The following is an 18,079-nucleotide window of genomic DNA, read 5'->3' on the forward strand; positions in this document are numbered from 1 at the left end:
GCTGTAAATCCAATGGACACGGTCCGATCGTCCCCCAATCTTCACTTTTATATCACCGGTCCATGACTCAACAGCTCTACGTGAAATCTGAGATCTCACCGTATGCCGTTTCCATGGCAACGAATCACTCGCCATAAAACACGATGTTGTCCTAACTCACTGGAAAAACGTCCAAACGGCACCAGACATCAGATGATGGCTAATGGTCCGGCCCTCAACACATCTAGGCGTATTATGGGGTGTCATCAAATTCCGTTGCCATGGCGACAGATCACTCGCCATCAAACACAATGTTTATGATACTGCTGTAACTCCCATTTACGTTGTCCGATCGGCCTGAAACTTCCCACGTTTGCCAACGGCCGAGTCCGGAAAACTCCTGCATGATACCTCGACGTGCGGACAACAGCCTGCGGAGCGTCGAAGACCCGCTCAACGCTGCTTGCAGCTTTAATTAGGGTCTGAGACCTAGGTCGGCGAAGACCCTATTGAAATCGGTCGCGCAGCGACCGATAAACCTTTGACCCCCGCAACACATGTGAAAACTCACCAAATGTTGCACGCGCGTCAGAAGTGGTGCAACTTGCGATATGTAATTGGTTCCGGAACTTTGCGTAAAAAATTGCGTAGGCCACGCCCACTTCCGTTTTTAACGTAAACTCCCCCCACTTTAACTTTCACGTAAACGAACGAAACTCGCTACGCATATCTAGGGTGCGGAGACGAACAAAAAAGCCTCTTGGAGGGGTAAAAAATAACGTACAGGAAGTCGGCCATTTTGAATTTGGCGTCGGAAAAACGCGATTTATCGCGTTTCTCGTCCTCCGCGCAAAATCTATCTTCTCCCAGGGACTTTATCCGTACGACTCGAAATTCGTCGGGGAGCATCTCCAGACATGGGCAATTCAAAGTTATCACGGAAGTTTTTTTCTTTCGCACGGTGCAGCCGTGATTTCGCGCCAAAGTTCGCGTTCGCTCGATGCTAGGCCCATCAAACGCCATGGAACACGATGATGTCATAACTCAAACTGACATGCTCACAACGCCACCAAACTTCACATGATGGTTAACACTGCGGCCCTGAACAGCTCTACGTCAAATTTTATGTTACTTAATATGGCGTTACCATGGCAACGAATCCCTCGCCATAAAACACGGTGTCGCTGTAACTCCAAGGGACACGGTCCCATCGTCCACCAATCTTCACTTTTATATCACCGGTCCATGCCTCAACAGCTCTACGTGAAATCTGAGATCTCACCGTATGCCGTTTCCATGGCAACGCATTCCTCGCCATAAAACACGGTGTCGCTGTAAATCCAATCGACACGGTCCCATCGTCCCACAATCTTCACTTTTATATCACTGGTCCATGACTCAACAGCTCTACGCGAAATCTGAGATCTCACCGTATGCCGTTTCCATGGCAACGCATTCCTCGCCATAAAACACGATGTTGTCTTAAATCAATGGAAAAGCTTCCAAACTGCACCAGACTTCAGATGACAGTTAATGGTCCGGCCCTCAACAGCACTATGCCAATTATGGGATGTCATCGTATGCCGTTTCCATGGCAACAAATCACTCGCCGTAAAACACAATGTTGTCTTAAGTCAATGGAAAAAGCTTCCAAACGGCACCAGACTTCAGATGAAAGTTAATGGTCCGGCCCTGAACAGCTCTACGTGAAATCTGAGATCTCACCGTATGCCGTTTCCATGGCAACGAATCACTCGCCGTAAAACACGATGTTGTCTTAAGTCAATTGAAAAGCTTCCAAACTGCACCAGACTTCAGATGACGACTACTAGTCCGCCCCTCAACAGCTCTACGCCAATTCTGGGATGTCATCATATGCCGTTGCCATGGCAGTAGATCACTCGCCATCAAACACAATGTTTACTGTATAATACTGCTGTAACTCCCATTTACGTTGTCCCATCGGCCTGAAACTTCCCACGTTTGCCAACGGCCGAGTCCGGAAAACTCCTGCATGATACCTCGACGTGCGGACAACAGCCTGCGGAGCGTCGAAGACCCGCTCAACGCTGCTTGCAGCTTTAATTAGGGTCTGAGACCATAGGTCGGCGAAGACCCTATTGAAATCGGTCGCGCAGCGACCGATAAACCTGCTAAAAACACCCAAAAACAGGGAAAACGACCGGCAAAAGCACAGAAAAGGTTCGGAAATAGTAACGGCAGATAGTCCGCGCGAGCCCAGTCACGTGGGCGAAGCCCACGTGATTGCAACTCGCATAATTAATATCGTTACGATCAATTTAGTCGCTCGCAAAGCGAGCGATAACCATGCAAAACCCACTAAAAACAGGGAAAAAGATGGGTAAAAGCCCATTAAAAGTGGCCTAAATCATGACAGTAGGTAGGCCAACGGCCTACAGTGACGTGGGCGTAGCCCACGTCACTGTAAACGAGCACATTATTGATATTGGTCCGATTATTTATTATTATTAGGGTCTGAGACCATAGGTCGGCGAAGACCCTATTGAAATCGGTCGCGCAGCGACCGATAAACCTGCTAAAAACACCCAAAAACAGGGAAAACGACCGACAAAAGCACAGAAAAGGTTCGGAAATAGTGACGGCAGATAGTCCGCGCGAGCCCACTCACGTGGGCGAAGCCCACGTGAGTGCAACTCGCATAATTAATATCGTTACGATCAATTTAGTCGCTCGCGAAGCGAGCGATAACCATGCAAAACCCACTAAAAACAGGGTAAAATAGGGGTAAAAGCCCATTAAAAGTGGCCTAAATCATGACAGTAGGTAGGCCAACGGCCTACAGTGACGTGGGCGTAGCCCACGTCACTGTAAACGAGCACATTATTGATATTGGTCCGATTATTTATTAGGGTCTGAGACCTAGGTCGGCGAAGACCCTATTGAAATCGGTCGCGCAGCGACCGATAAACCTTTGACCCCTGCAACATATGTGAAAACTCACCAAATTTTGCACGCGCGTCAGAATTGGTGCAACTTCAGATATGTAATTGGTTCCGGAACTTTGCGTCAAAAATTGCGTAGGCCACGCCCACTTCCGTTTTTAACGTAAACTTCCCCCACTTTAACTTTCACGTAAACAAACGAAACTCACTACGCATATCTAGGGTGCGAAGACAAACCAAAAAGCCTCTTGGAGGGGTATACAATAACGTACAGGAAGCCGGCCATTTTGAATTTGGTGTCGGAAAAACGCGATTTATCGCGTTTTTCGTCCTCCGCACGAAATCTATCTTCTCCCAGGGACTTTATCCGTACGACTCGAAATTCGTCGGGTAGCGCCTCGAGACATGGGCAATTCAAAGTTATCACGGAAGTTTTTTTCTTTCGCACGGCGTAGCCGTGAATTGGCGCCAAAGTTCACGTTCGCTCGATGCTAGGCGATCCCTCGCCATGGAACACGATGATGTCATAACGCCAACTGACATACTCAGAACGCCACCAAACTTCACATGATGGTTAACACTATGGCCCTGAACAGCTCTACGTCAAATTTGATGTTACTTAATATGGCGTTACCATGGCAACGCATCCCTCGCCATAAAACACGGTGTCGCTGTAACTCCAATGGACACGGTCCCATCGTCCCCCAATCTTCATTTTTATATCACCGGTCCATGCCTCAACAGCTCTACGTGAAATCTGAGATCTCACCGTAAGCCGTTTCCATGGCAACGAATCACTCGCCGTAAAACACGATGTTGTCTTAAGTCAATGGAAAATGGTCCAAACTGCACCAGACTTCAGATGATGGCTACTAGTCCGCCCCTCAACAGCACTATGCCAATTATGGGATGTCATCATATGCCGTTGCCATGGCAACGCATCCCACGCCGTAAAACACAATGTTGCCTTAAGTCAATGGAAAATGGTCCAAACTGCACCAGACTTCAGATGATGGCTACTAGTCCGCCCCTCAACAGCAATATGCCAATTATGGGATGTCATCATATGCCGTTTCCATGGCAACGCATCCCTCGCCAAAAAACACGAAGTTGCCGTTACTCCTCTGAAAATGGTCCAAACGGCACCAGACTTCAGATGACAGTTAATGGTCCGGCCCTCAACAGCTCTACGCCAATTCTGGGATGTCATCATATGCCGTTTCCATGGCAACGAATCACTCGCCGTAAAACACGATGTTGTCTTAAGTCAATGGAAAATGGTCCAAACTGCACCAGACTTCAGATCATGGCTACTAGTCCGGCCCTCAACAGCACTATGTCAATTATGGGGTGTCATCATATGCCGTTGCCATGGCAACGCATCCTTCGCCATAAAACACAATGTTGTCTTAAATCAATGGAAAAGGTTCCAAACGGCACCAGACTTCAGATGACAGTTAATGGTCCGGCCCTCAACACCTCAATATGACAATAGTGACTTTTCCTCAAAAGCTGTTTCCATGGCAACGCATCCTTCGCCATAAAACACAATGTTGTCTTAAATCAATGGAAAAGGTTCCAAACGGCACCAGACTTCAGATGACAGTTAATGGTCCGGCCCTCAACAGCTCTACGTGAAATCAGAGATCTCACCGTATGCCGTTTCCATGGCAACGCATAACTCGCCATAAAACACGATGTTGTCTTAATTCAATGGAAAATGGTCCAAACTGCACCAGACCTCAGATAATGGTGAATGGTCCGGCCCTCAACAGCTCTACGTGAAATCAGAGATCTCATCATATGCCGTTGCCATGGCGACAGATCCCTCGCCATGAAACACAATGTTGTCTTAAGTCAATGGAAAATGGTCCAAACTGCACCAGACCTCAGATAATGGTGAATGGTCCGGCCCTCAACAGCTCTACGCCAATTATGGGATATCATCATATGCTGTTGCCATGGCGACAGATCCCTCGCCATGAAACACAGTGTTGTCATAACTCGATGGAAAATGGTCCAAACTGCACCAGACTTCAGATGACAGTTAATGGTCCGGCCCTCAACACCTCAATATGACAATAGTGAGTTTTCCTCAAAAGTTGTTGCCATGGCAACGCATCCCTCGCCGTTAAGCACGATGTTTATGATACTGCTGTAACTCCTAAATACATTGTCCCACGGCCTGAAACACCTCGACGTGCGGACAACAGCCTGCGGAGCGTCGAAGACCCGCTCAACGCTGCTTGCAGCTTTAATTAGGGTCTGAGACCTAGGTCGGCGAAGACCCTATTGAAATCGGTCGCGCAGCGACCGATAAACCTTTGACCCCCGCAACATATGTGAAAACTCACCAAATTTTGCACGCGCGTCAGAAGTGGTGCAACTTCAGATGTGTAATTGGTTCCGGAACTTTGCGTCAAATTGCGTAGGCCACGCCCACTTCCGTTTTTAACCTAAACTCCCCCCACTTTAACTTTCACGTAAACGAACGAAACTCGCTACGCATATCTAGGGTGCGGAGACAAACCAAAAAGCCTCTTGGAGGGGTGTAAAATAACGTACAGGAAGCCGGCCATTTTGAATTTGGAGTCGGAAAAACGCGATTTATCGCGTTTTTCGTCCTCCGCACGAAATCTATCTTCTCCCAGGGACTTTATCCGTACGACTCGAAATTCGTCGGGTAGCATCTCGAGACATGGGCAATTAAAAGTTATCACGGAAATTTTTTTCTTTCGCACGGCACAGCCGTTATTTGGCGCCAAAGTTCGCGTTCGCTCGATGCTAGGCCCATCAAACGCCATGGAATACGATGATGTCATAACTGAAACTGACATGCTCACAACGCCACCAAACTTCACATGATGGTTAACACTGCGGCCCTGAACAGCTCTACGTCAAAGTTTATGTTACTTAATATGGCGTTACCATGGCAACGCATCCCTCGCCGTAAAACACAATGTTGTCTTAATTCAATGGAAAAGGTTCAAAACGGCACCAGACTTCAGATGACAGTTAATGGTCCGGCCCTCAACAGCTCTACGTGAAATCTGAGATCTCACCGTATGCCGTTTCCATGGCAACGCATCCCTAGCCGTAAAACACAATGTTGTCTTAAGTCAATGGAAAATGTTCAAAACGGCACCAGACTTCAGATGACAGTTAATGGTCCGGCCCTCAACAGCTCTACGTGAAATCTGAGATCTCACCGTATGCCGTTTCCATGGCAACGAATCCCTCACCAAAAAACACGAAGTTGTCTTAAGTCAATGGAAAAGCTTCCAAACTGCACCAGACTTCAGATGACAGTTAATGGTCCGGCCCTCAACAGCTCTAAGTGAAATCTGAGATCTCATCATATGCCGTTGCCATGGCAACGCATTCCTCGCCATAAAACACAATGTTGTCTTAAGTCAATGGGAAATGGTCCACACTGCACCAGACATCAGATGACAGTTAATGGTCCAGCACTCAACAGCTCTACGCCAATTCTGGGATGTCATCATATGCCGTTTCCATGGCAACGAATCACTCGCCGTTAAACACGAAGTTCTCTTAAGTCAATGGAAAAGCTTCCAAACTGCACCAGACTTCAGATTACAGTTAATGGTCCGGCCCTCAACAGCTCTAGGTGAAATCTGAGATCTCACCGTATGCCGTTTCCATGGCAACGCATCCCTAGCCGTAAAACACAATGTTGTCTTAAGTCAATTGAAAATGGTCCAAACTGCACCAGACTTCAGATGACGGCTACTAGTCCGCCCCTCAACAGCACTATGCCAATTATGGGATGTCATCATATGCCGTTTCCATGGCAACGCATCCTTCGCCATAAAACACGGTGTCGCTGTAACCCCAATGGACACGGTCCCATCGTCCCCCAATCTTCACTTTTATATCACTGGTCCATGACTCAACAGCTCTACGCAAAATCTGAGATCTCACCGTATGCCGTTTCCATGGCAACGCATCCCACGCCGTAAAACACGATGTTGTCTTAATTCAATGGGAAATGGTCCAAACTGCACCAGACTTCAGATCATGGCTACTAGTCCGGCCCTCGACAGCACTATGTCAATTATGGGGTGTCATCATATGCCGTTTCCATGGCAACGCATCCCACGCCGTAAAACACGATGTTGTCTTAAGTCAATGGAAAAGCTTCCAAACGGCACCAGACTTCAGATGACAGTTAATGGTCCGGCCCTCAACAGCACTATGCCAATTATGGGATGTCATCATATGCCGTTTCCATGGCAACGCATCCCACGCTGTAAAACACGAGGTTGTCTTAAATCAATGGAAAAGGTTCAAAACGGCACCAGACTTCAGATGATGGCTACTAGTCCGCCCCTCAACAGCACTATGCCAATTATGGGATGTCATCGTATGCCATTTCCATGGCAACGCTTCCCTCGCCAAAAAACACGAAGTTGTCTTAAGTCAATGGAAAAGGTTCCAAACTGCACCAGACTTCAGATGACAGTTAATGGTCCGGCCCTCAACAGCTCTACGCCAATTCTGGGATGTCATCATATGCCGTTTCCATGGCAACGCATCACTCGCCATAAAACACGATGTTGTCTTAATTCAATGGAAAAGCTTCCAAACTGCACCAGACTTCCGATGACAGTTAATGGTCCGGCCCTCAACAGCTCTACGTGAAATCTGAGATCTCACCGTATGCCGTTACCATGGCAACGCATCCCTCACCAAAAAACACGATGTTGTCTTAAGTCAATGGAAAAGCTTCCAAACTGCACCACACTTCAGATGACGACTACTAGTCCGCCCCTCAACAGCTCTACGCCAATTCTGGGATGTCATCATATGCCGTTGCCATGGCGGTAGATCACTCGCCATCAAACACAATGTTTATTGTATAATACTGCTGTAACTCCCATTTACGTTGTCCGATCGGCCTGAAACTTCCCACATTTGCCAACGGCCGAGTCCGGAAAACTCCTGCATGATACCTCGACGTGCGGACAACAGCCTGCGGAGCGTCGAAGACCCGCTCAACGCTGCTTGCAGCTTTAATTAGGGTCTGAGACCATAGGTCGGCGAAGACCCTATTGAAATCGGTCGCGCAGCGACCGATAAACCTGCTAAAAACACCCAAAAACAGGGAAAACGACCGGCAAAAGCACAGAAAAGGTTCGGAAATAGTGACGGCAGATAGTCCGCGCGAGCCCAGTCACGTGGGCGAAGCCCACGTGATTGCAACTCGCATAATTAATATCGTTACGATCAATTTAGTCGCTCGCGAAGCGAGCGATAACCATGCAAAACCCACTAAAAACAGGGAAAAAGATGGGTAAAAGCCCATTAAAAGTGGCCTAAATCATGACAGTAGGTAGGCCAACGGCCTACAGTGACGTGGGCGTAGCCCACGTCACTGTAAACGAGCACATTATTGATATTGGTCCGATTATTATTATTAGGGTCTGAGACCTAGGTCGGCGAAGACCCTATTGAAATCGGTCGCGCAGCGACCGATAAACCTTTGACCCCCGCAACATATGTGAAAACTCACCAAATTGTGCACGCGCGTCAGAAGTGGTGCAACTTCAGATGTGTAATTGGTTCCGGAACTTTGCGTCAAAAATTGCGTAGGCCACACCCACTTCCGTTTTTAATGTAAACTCCCCCCACTTTAACTTTCACGTAAACTAACGAAACTCGCTACGCATATCTAGGGTGCGGAGACAAACCAAAAAGCCTCTTGGAGGTGTATAAAATAACGTACAGGAAGCCGGCCATTTTGAATTTGGCGTCGGAAAAACGCGATTTATCGCGTTTTTCGTCCTCCGCACGAAATCTATCTTCTCCCAGGGACTTTATCCGTACGACTCGAAATTCGTCGGGTAGCGTCTCGAGACATGGGCAATTCAAAGTTATCACGGAAGTTTTTGTCTTTCGCACGGCGTAGCCGTGATTTGGCGCCAAAGTTTGCATTCGCTCGATGCTAGGCGATCCCTCGCCATGGAACACGATGATGTCATAACACCAACTGACATACTCAGAACGCCACCAAACTTCACGTGATGGTTAACACTGCGGCCCTGAACAGCTCTACGTCAAATGTGATGTTACTTAATATGGCGTTACCATGGCAACGCATCCCTCGCCATAAAACACGGTGTCGCTGTAACTCCAATGGACACGGTCCCATCGTCCCCCAATCTTCACTTTTATATCACCGGTCCATGCCTCAACAGCTCTACGTGAAATCTGAGATCTCACCGTATGCCGTTTCCATGGCAACGCATCCCTCGCCATAAAACACAATGTTGTCTTAAATCAATGGAAAATGGTCCAAACGGCACGAGACTGCAGATGAAAGTTAATGGTCCTGCCCTCAACACCTCAATATGACAATAGTGAGTTTTCCTCAAAAGTTGTTGCCATGGCAACGCATCCCTCGCCGTTAAGCACCATATTGCTTTAACTCCTGTGTAAATGGTAAAAAAGTTTCACATGTGTGCTAACCGTCAAGCCCTCGAGACATATATGTGTCAGTTTTTAGATTCGTCAAATGTCGTTGCTTTGGTAACAAAATGGTCGCCGTGAAACACGTTTTTTTCATAACTCCAGTTAACATGCTCCAAACGGCCCAAAACTTCACAGGTTTGATAACGATGCAGCACATCTAGGCGGTGTCATCAAATTCCGTTGCCATGGTGACAGATCACTCGCCATCAAACACAATGTTTATGATACTGCTGTAACTCCTAAATACATTGTCCCATCGGCCATCGGCCTGAAACTTCCCACATTTGCCAACGGCCGAGTCCTCGAGACACCTAGACACACACGTCGACGTGCGGACAACAGCCTGCGGAGCGTCGAAGACCCGCTCAACGCTGCTTGCAGCTTTAATTATTATTGTTATTATTATTATCTATTATTTATCTTTATATTACAGATTCCACACCCAATTACTATTACATGTTCAATTCACTACCCTGGAGAGCCAATAAAGTTATTAAAGTTAGAACAGCCTGTTCTTCCTCGCAGACAGTCACCGTCACCTTCTCACAGAGGACAGGACTAGCTGCAGCACCACCCGTATATTTTCGCACGCCGTGTTCTCAACCCGGCTCTGGGGGCCGGAAAACTGGCTGCCCATTCACTCTCCTATCCTGCATGGGGTTCAGTTTCGGCATGTGTTCATGTGTGGGTACAAATAAAAGTTATTTCCGTTGGGGATAAATAAGAGTATATGTTGTATCTTCAACAAACTTGGTACAGTGAAGGTAAAGAGTAATGAAAAGAATAAAGACTATAACTAAAAAAGTAGAGAAACAGGAGAACTGCTTAAACAGCCAGCCACTCACGGTGGCGTCAACACGTTGTACATGATAGGCTAAGGGACGGGACATCGCTAAGTGGTCGACCAATCACAACAGAGCCGGCCAGCTAACCAATCAGAGCAGACTGGGCTCTGGTTTCAGACAGAGGCAGTATGAGAAAAATAAAGATATTTTTCAACCTTAAAGCATGGAGACATGTCCCAGTGAAGACAACATACTAATACCAACCTGAACATGAACAGAATATGTCATCTGTGTTGTTGTCCTCAGTCTCTGGTTGTAAATGTCTCTCTGGATCTGAGTTCCTGGCTGGTTCTGGTCCTCCACAGTCCTCTCCATCAGCTTCTGTTTCCAGGTGTTCAGTTTGTCTTTGATGAAGCTGAGAGGACTGAGGTTTCTCTTCATCATCTTCACTCTTCACAGGGACAGGAGTGAATGTGGACTTGGTGATATCAGCCTCCTCCAGCCCTTGAAGCTGCTCTCCCTCCTGACTGCTCCAGAGTTCCTCCTGCTCCTCTTTAATGTGTGGGGGGGGCTCTGGGTCCTCCTGGTCCAGACTGGAGCTCCACTCCTGCTGCTCAGGGGGAACCTCTTCTTTAACCACCACCAGCTGCTGGACGGCTGCAGGAAACAGGAAACACATATTCAGAGAAACTGTAGAGTATTAGAATTGAAAATCTAACCACGAGTAACACTTCATTAACTTTGCAGCCCTTATCCATTCCTTATTTTAAATGCTTGCCTATTGATTTGCTAAGTCCCGCCCACTCTGTGTTTCTGTTGGCTCGATTGTCTGTCAATTACACCTTTTTTCCAGATGCTCTGGAGAGCTTCAGGACAACAGGTGAGTTAGTACTGTAGCTGATCTAAATCATAGTAACATTGCTTAGTTTGGACAGGGAGAGCGTGGGGGCGAAGTTTCTACTTTTCTGTTTGCAGATATGAGTTTCTACATGTAGGTTGGAGTCATTCATGCTAATGTTAGTTAGCAGGGTTAGCTCTGTATGTACTGGCTGCATGAGATGTTGGTCTGTTTTTAGTGATTGTTTTAGAAAGTTGGAGGGGGCTCCTATTAAGGCACTGCTAGCTGTACCCTTCATTCAACACTTAGACAATAGGCAGGAGTAGTACTGTTGAGGAACCGGTGACCTACGTTTGCATGGCATAACTACACCGTAGTTGTGTATCTGATATGACAATATCACCAAGGGGGGTCCTGTGTGGGTGGCAGCTCCTTCCCCAGCAGACCCAGTCCTCCAGAATTGTCCTAATCACAGAGTAAATGAGAACAATTAAAATTAAATTGATCTAATTATACACAGGGTGGCAAAATTATGATTGCAAAATGTAACTCAGCATTACAGACAAAACAATATTTAAAATGACGTACTGTTTTAGTTTAAAAAAGAAAAGAGAAGTGACAGTCACAGCTAGCATCCCTTTGACAGCACTCCAAAAACTTAAATCAAGCAAAAGTCTTCTGTCCATTTCTGATGGTCTTATTATTATGGGATAAGGATACATATTTCCTGGATTATTCGAACCACGCTCCGAAGCCTCGGTGCAGTACTTAAAGGTAGGGTAGGTAAGAATGGAGAAACCAGAAAGAAATCTGCCCCTTCCTTCAGACTTCCTCAGAGAGCCCCTCCTCCAACACAAACGAACGCGCACATGACCAATGAATTACCTACCCCACCTTTAACATCACTATAGATTATGTTCCAAACCACATCAAGCATTATTTCTGAAACAGTATGGAGCTCAAACGCTTTCTCTCTTGCGGGTTTAGCACAAGGTGAGTTCCTTTAATATCCACACATACTCCCTCCAGTACAGCGTTAGCTCTCAGTGTTAGCGATGCTTGCTAATGTAATCAGACCATATTACTCCCAAAACACGTTGCGCATTATTCTGATACAGCGATGTTTCTGATAGGTTGGGGCGGAACGTTTATTCAGTGTTTACCACTAGAACAGTGCCATTGTATTTATTAGTATTGTCACGATACCAACATTTTTGTTCCGATACCAAGTCAAGAATTGCGATTTCTTAAAAAAGGGGAAACTGTCTTAAATGTAATTATTGTGCTTTATTTCAAACCTGGAAAAATGTTTCAGTCATAACACAAACCTTTGAACAATGAGAATAATAAATACAATAAATTAAAGCAATGGCATTCAAGGTAAAATGACAAGTGCTATGATATTAGGGTCATGCCGAGTCAGATCGCTATCTCCTTAAGAGAGAGAGAGAGGGGTGTGGCGTGTGTGTGTGTGTGTGTGTGTGTGTGTGTGTGTGTGTGTCAGAGTTCCCGTTAGCCGGTAATTACCGGACTATGACCGGTAAAATATGCTGAAGACCGGCAAATCTAAATCTCTCCGGTCAAAATAATTTCCCTTTAGCGCAATACCGCATCAGTTGCGCCACTTATGTGACAGACGAGAAGAGTACGTGACAGATGAGAAGAGTACGTGACAGACGAGAAGAGTACGTGACAGATGAGAAGAGTACGTGACAGACGAGAAGAGTCTGTGACAGACGAGAAGAGTACGTGACAGACGAGAAGAGTCCGTGACAGACGAGAAGAGTACGTGACAGACGAGAAGAGTACGTGACAGACGAGAAGAGTCCGTGACAGACAAGAAGAGTACGTGACAGACAAGAAGAGTACGTGATAGACAAGAATAATCAATTCTAATGTCTAACACGTGGAGAAAGAGATGGGTTGATTGTGCGTTGATCTGTTGGTAATGCCTCGGGGTTCCGGTGGGCATGTAAACAAATGCATAATGCTGCGCTATACTTTGTGGCCTCACCCGGTTGCATAGCAACGCTTATTGTTTAGGTGTCTTTTAATAAGCAGGTAGTCATATCATTAGCTAGAACTAGCTAGATCTGATCGATATGGACATAAACGCGAGTAAAGTCTAATCTGACGGGAGAGAGAGATCGGCTGCTGCTGATCACCTGCAGCGGTGAGCAGAGCAACACACACTTCAGGTTAGAATATCACGTAGCTATTTTATTGACCTCTCAAACTACCTAAACTAGTTATAGATATGTTTAGTTTTACTGTCGGGTCACTCATTACTGGATCCGCGAGCTGCATGATACTGACGGGCTGTCAGGAGAAGGAGAGAGCGCTCCGTTTATTATGCCCGTGTTTTTGTAAGTTACTGTACACTTTTGAATAATGTAGTTAATCTACTATAATTAGTTTGTTTAATGTCGAATCATATCAATTTGTTTTAAAGCTCAATAAATAACAAAGAAGACCTTTGACCGGCACTTTTCTACTTTTGTCCGGAAGATTTAAACTTTAACGGACATGTTGACCGGCAAAGAAATATTCTAATGGGAACTCTGGTGTGTGTGTGTGTGTGTGTGTGTGTGTGTGTGTGTGTGTGTGTGTGTGTGTGTGTGTGTGTGTGTGTGTGTTTTGAGGCGAACGAAGCAGCAGCAAAATAGGTCTGTCGAGTGTCTTCAAAGTTAGATCTGTAAGAAAGGCTTCGGAGTTGATTTCAATATTAAATAGTAAACGGCAGCACGTGCAACTTCACTAACGTCACGTGTTTATCCGTATTATTTAAATGCAACATGTTAATGCCCCTGGGTTTGACGTTAGGTATTAAAGGGGACCTATCATGCAAAATGCACTTTTGTATGTCTTTTCTACATGAATATGTGTCCCCGGTGTTCCAGGGAACTCACCAAGTGTCAGAAAACACAACCCTCTCTATTTTCCTCCATACCCAAATCTCTAAAAAAGGGGCTGCAACGGATCTGATAAAAACTGATCCAGATTTGAACACTTTACTGACGTCGAAATTTCTCGCTACGAAGTACGCCGGGCTCGGTAGATTTCCAAGTATGCTGGACATTGGAACAGTACTTCGGCGGCACTCGATGACGTAGTATGCTTGAAATAGTGGCTCTGCAGCAGCTTTACTCGCGATTGAGAAACACCCTGTATGAGCCAGCCAAGGCGGAATATTACTGCCAAAAGTCACGTGACTTTTGGCAGTAATATTCCGCCGTGAGAAGAAAAAGGTTTGTAGTTGTAAAAAAAAGTTGTGTACTTGTAAAACCTATGCTGAATTTGTCTCTGAAACATGATTTATTAGAACAATGTTATGTGTTTGTTTGATAGATACGTTTTTTCTTTGCAAAACTAAATGCATTAGTTTGTAGATGGTGTTTTGTATTTGCAAACCACATTGTGTTGAGGCATTTGTAAAACCTGTTTAGTTTGTTTGTGGAGTTATGGCAGGAAATTAGCTCCATACTCGCCTACATGAGACGTTGAAATCTCGCGGGACAAAGACGCCCGCAGCCTTGAGAGCGAGGCGCGGCGAAGCGGCGCAGTTTCTCTCCACGGGCTGCAGAAGCGAAATGCTTGATGGGAAACGACTCGCTGGTATATCGAGCTGAGCGCTCATTGGTGGGTTTTACCCCGTGCTGGAGATGAAACTCTCCAATTGGCTCGGCAAAAGTTTGTTGTTGTTTTGTGTCAGTTTTACGTCGCCACTTACATTCACATTTTTCATCATTGTTCCACAATGTTTATCATCATGAAATTGATATCTATATATTTTATACTATACTTGCACTACTTACCGTTTTCATACTTTATATATCTTAGCATATTCATACACACTGTTCATACTGCTCACAGGCTACTGTGTATATCTCGTGTATTCATACCCCTCACTGTTTATTCATCATTCAACTCATTCTATATTTTATTCTGTAGATTGTGTACATTACTTTTCACTTTACTGCTTGTTGCACTCCTGGTTAGAAGCTAAACTGCATTTCGTTGTCTCAGTACCTGTAATCTGTGCCATAACAATAAAGTTGAATCTAATCTTGAGCAGGAACAAATGTATTTACTTCGTACATATCTGACATTAACGATTAAACACATTTGTGCATTCTTTATAAATGCAAACTGGTCAAGACCACTGACGGAAGTAGTTTTGAAAAGTAATAAGTGGTTCTGTCTTTGTAATGTAGGATTCAACCCCCCTTGTATTGATTTGTTTTAAAATGAACAGACACTTGAGTCATTCATTTGTAGTGATATAATAATTATGGGATTTCTATTGCATCCACTTCATCTGCAACAAAGAACGCCAACGCAATTTCCGCCATTGCAAACAGAGTCAAGCCGACTCCGACCTTTCCGACGAGCTTTTTGAGACCTCCCCCGGCTGCAATCGGCTATTCTCGTCAACTTTCGAGGCGAGACGCAGCTCATCTCAAACAAGCCTAATGTTTTTTTTTATGATTGGCCGACGTGACGTGACCAGTATGCGTGCGCAGCCAGAGAGTTGATTGAAGTGCACCTTCCTACCAGACATGAATGTCGACGTCTCCGGTATAACAATAAACGTTGAATATAGCACGTCATAGTCTGGAGTATTGATTGTAAATACAGTACGAGAACAAAACACCCAATACTCACAATTACCAGTTATTAAAGTAAATTAAACCCAATACTCACAATTATCAGTTATTAAAGTAAATTAAACCCGATACTCACGTTTATCAGTTACTCCTCACGTGCTGCTTTCTCTCTGAGACCGACCGACATTTTCTTTGTTTGCTTGTCACTGGCGCGCATTGCATCCTGGGATACGGTGGGCTACGAGGAAGAGGACTCTTCGGGAAAAGAAGAAGGCCGCTCTCCAACCCGCCCCTCCCCCCTCTCTTCTGTCTGTCGCAGAATCAGAAGTCCTTTATTGGTCCCACAGAGGGACATTAACATGGGTACAGCAACAGTGGAGATAGATGCTGCTCCCAGACCGTAGTGGAGGAATACAGGGGAGGACTCTCTGCAGTCTTCCCGGACTGAAGCACCAGGCTTCGGCTTCAATAACCCACTCTGAAATGAGGCAGACAGGCAGGCTGTTCCTTGGGAGGCCGCTGTGTTTCCTCAGGACTTTGTTATACAGCTAACTGGAGACAGACTGATCACTGCTGCTACTCCCGCTCTCTTCCGGACACACGCTACGCTCGCTCACTCTCGCTCTACACATGCACGCGCCACATGCACGCGCCACATGCACGCGCCACACCTCCCTCTCTCTCTTAAAGGGATAGGCGACCCCACTCTGCATCACCCTGCTATTATAAGATAGATAGATAGATAGATAGATAGATAGATAGATAGATGGATAGATAGATTGATAGATTGATTGATTGATTGATTGATTGATTGATTGATAGATAGATAGATAGATAGATAGATAGATAGATTGATTGATTGATAGATAGATAGATAGATAGATAGATAGATAGATAGATTGATTGATTAATTGATTGATTGATTGATTGATTGATTGATAGATAGATAGATAGATAGATAGATTGATTGATTGATAGATAGATAGATAGATAGATAGATAGATAGATAGATAGATAGATAGATAGATAGATAGATAGATAGATAGAGGCTGTTCAGTAGAGCTGATGTTACTCTAGCTATCCTGAAGGTGGCAGCAGAGGAGGATATATATTGTTTTAATCTCTCTAAATATTTATACAAATAGAAATAAAGCAATGAAGTCATTAAATAAATAAAATAACAAATAAAATGATGTTGTTTCACATGGAAGTTGGTCACCAAGAAGAAAGGACACATGGAAAATGCCATTTGAGGGGGGGGCTCGCCAACTATTTGATATTTAAAATAATATTTGTAATCCTCTTTTCATACAACTTTATTTATATTTTGAGGACAAGTTTATCCAGCAAAACAAGTGCATGTATTATTTACATGTTGGATTGTTTATTTCTAGTCTTTTCATTTCTCTAATGTACAATGTCTTGTCTTTTTATGCTGCCACGCAAACATTCCCCTAATTGGGATGAATAAAGTACTTCTTATCTCATCTTATGTGATCTTAGTAACACGCAGGCCCGTTCCTCTTTGACTGCTATTCGGTGCTTTTATTAACATGTATTGTAGTTGTAGAGGTGAAGGTGCTGCTATTTGGATGTTGCTATTTGCTTGTAGATGTGTCTTTACAACTGTTGATGTGTTGTTTGTAATGGTGGTGCATGTTGTTCTCTCTTCTGAGGCTGAACATATGCAGGGTTGGGAGGGTTACTTTGTAAATGTAATCAGTTACTGATTACTGAATACATGGCTCTGAAAGTAATCCGAATACAGTTACAGTTACGTGTCTTAAAAAAGTAACCAGATTACTTTTAGATTACTTTTGGATTACTTTCTTTTTCCATCATGCAGCTTGGGATGTGAGGAGTGAGGGACACGGCTTAGAACGGGCGTGTCGCCTTCTGTCCTGCCAGTGTTGGCAGGACATGAATTAAAATGTCGAACTCGGACTTCATTTTAAGGACATGTCGGCCAGGGGTGTGGAGCTATATTTGTTTAAGCACCGGATTGGCAAAACAGGAGAGTGTGTGCACCAGTCTGCCTTTATCTATGAATTCATGTCCGCGACTCTCACAGTATCTGCTGCCCACAGCTGGTTTATAAAACCTCCTTCACTTCATGACATCTCTGCGGCACCAGGAGGCAGCGGGAGGGTTAACTCAGCCTCTGAGAAGAGGAGCGCGCACCGCCTTCACTGTGCTTACCTTCAGAAAGAATCATTAGAAAGGCTAAAGAGCGACCCCAGGCTTCGTGTGATTCTGTTTATTTGTACCTTACTTTGACCATCCGTTCGCTGTTATTGATCATTGTGGAGAGCAGGCAGACGTTTTGTTTTGTATTATAGCAGCTATCGGATGGAATCAATACATGGGCTGCACAGGTTGTCATGTCCGACTATCACAAGTAGAATCATAATGACAAATACGCCGGTAAAATGTGCCTGTAGAAAACGGCTT

General features: G+C 45.1%; 1 long non-coding RNA gene across 1 annotated transcript; it reads right to left on the bottom strand.

The window, feature by feature from the left end:
* Window positions 1–10,756: 10,756 nt before the first annotated feature.
* Window positions 10,757–16,219, bottom strand: LOC117479659. Its single transcript, XR_004555588.1, has 3 exons — window positions 15,765–16,219; window positions 11,373–11,486; window positions 10,757–10,840 (listed from the first exon to the last, which is right to left on the bottom strand). It is a non-coding gene; the product is annotated as an uncharacterized LOC117479659 (long non-coding RNA).
* Window positions 16,220–18,079: the final 1,860 nt, after the last annotated feature.

The sequence above is a fragment of the Trematomus bernacchii genome, unplaced genomic scaffold (assembly GCF_902827165.1).
Source record: "Trematomus bernacchii unplaced genomic scaffold, fTreBer1.1, whole genome shotgun sequence".
Classification (NCBI taxonomy): Eukaryota; Metazoa; Chordata; class Actinopteri; order Perciformes; family Nototheniidae; genus Trematomus; species Trematomus bernacchii.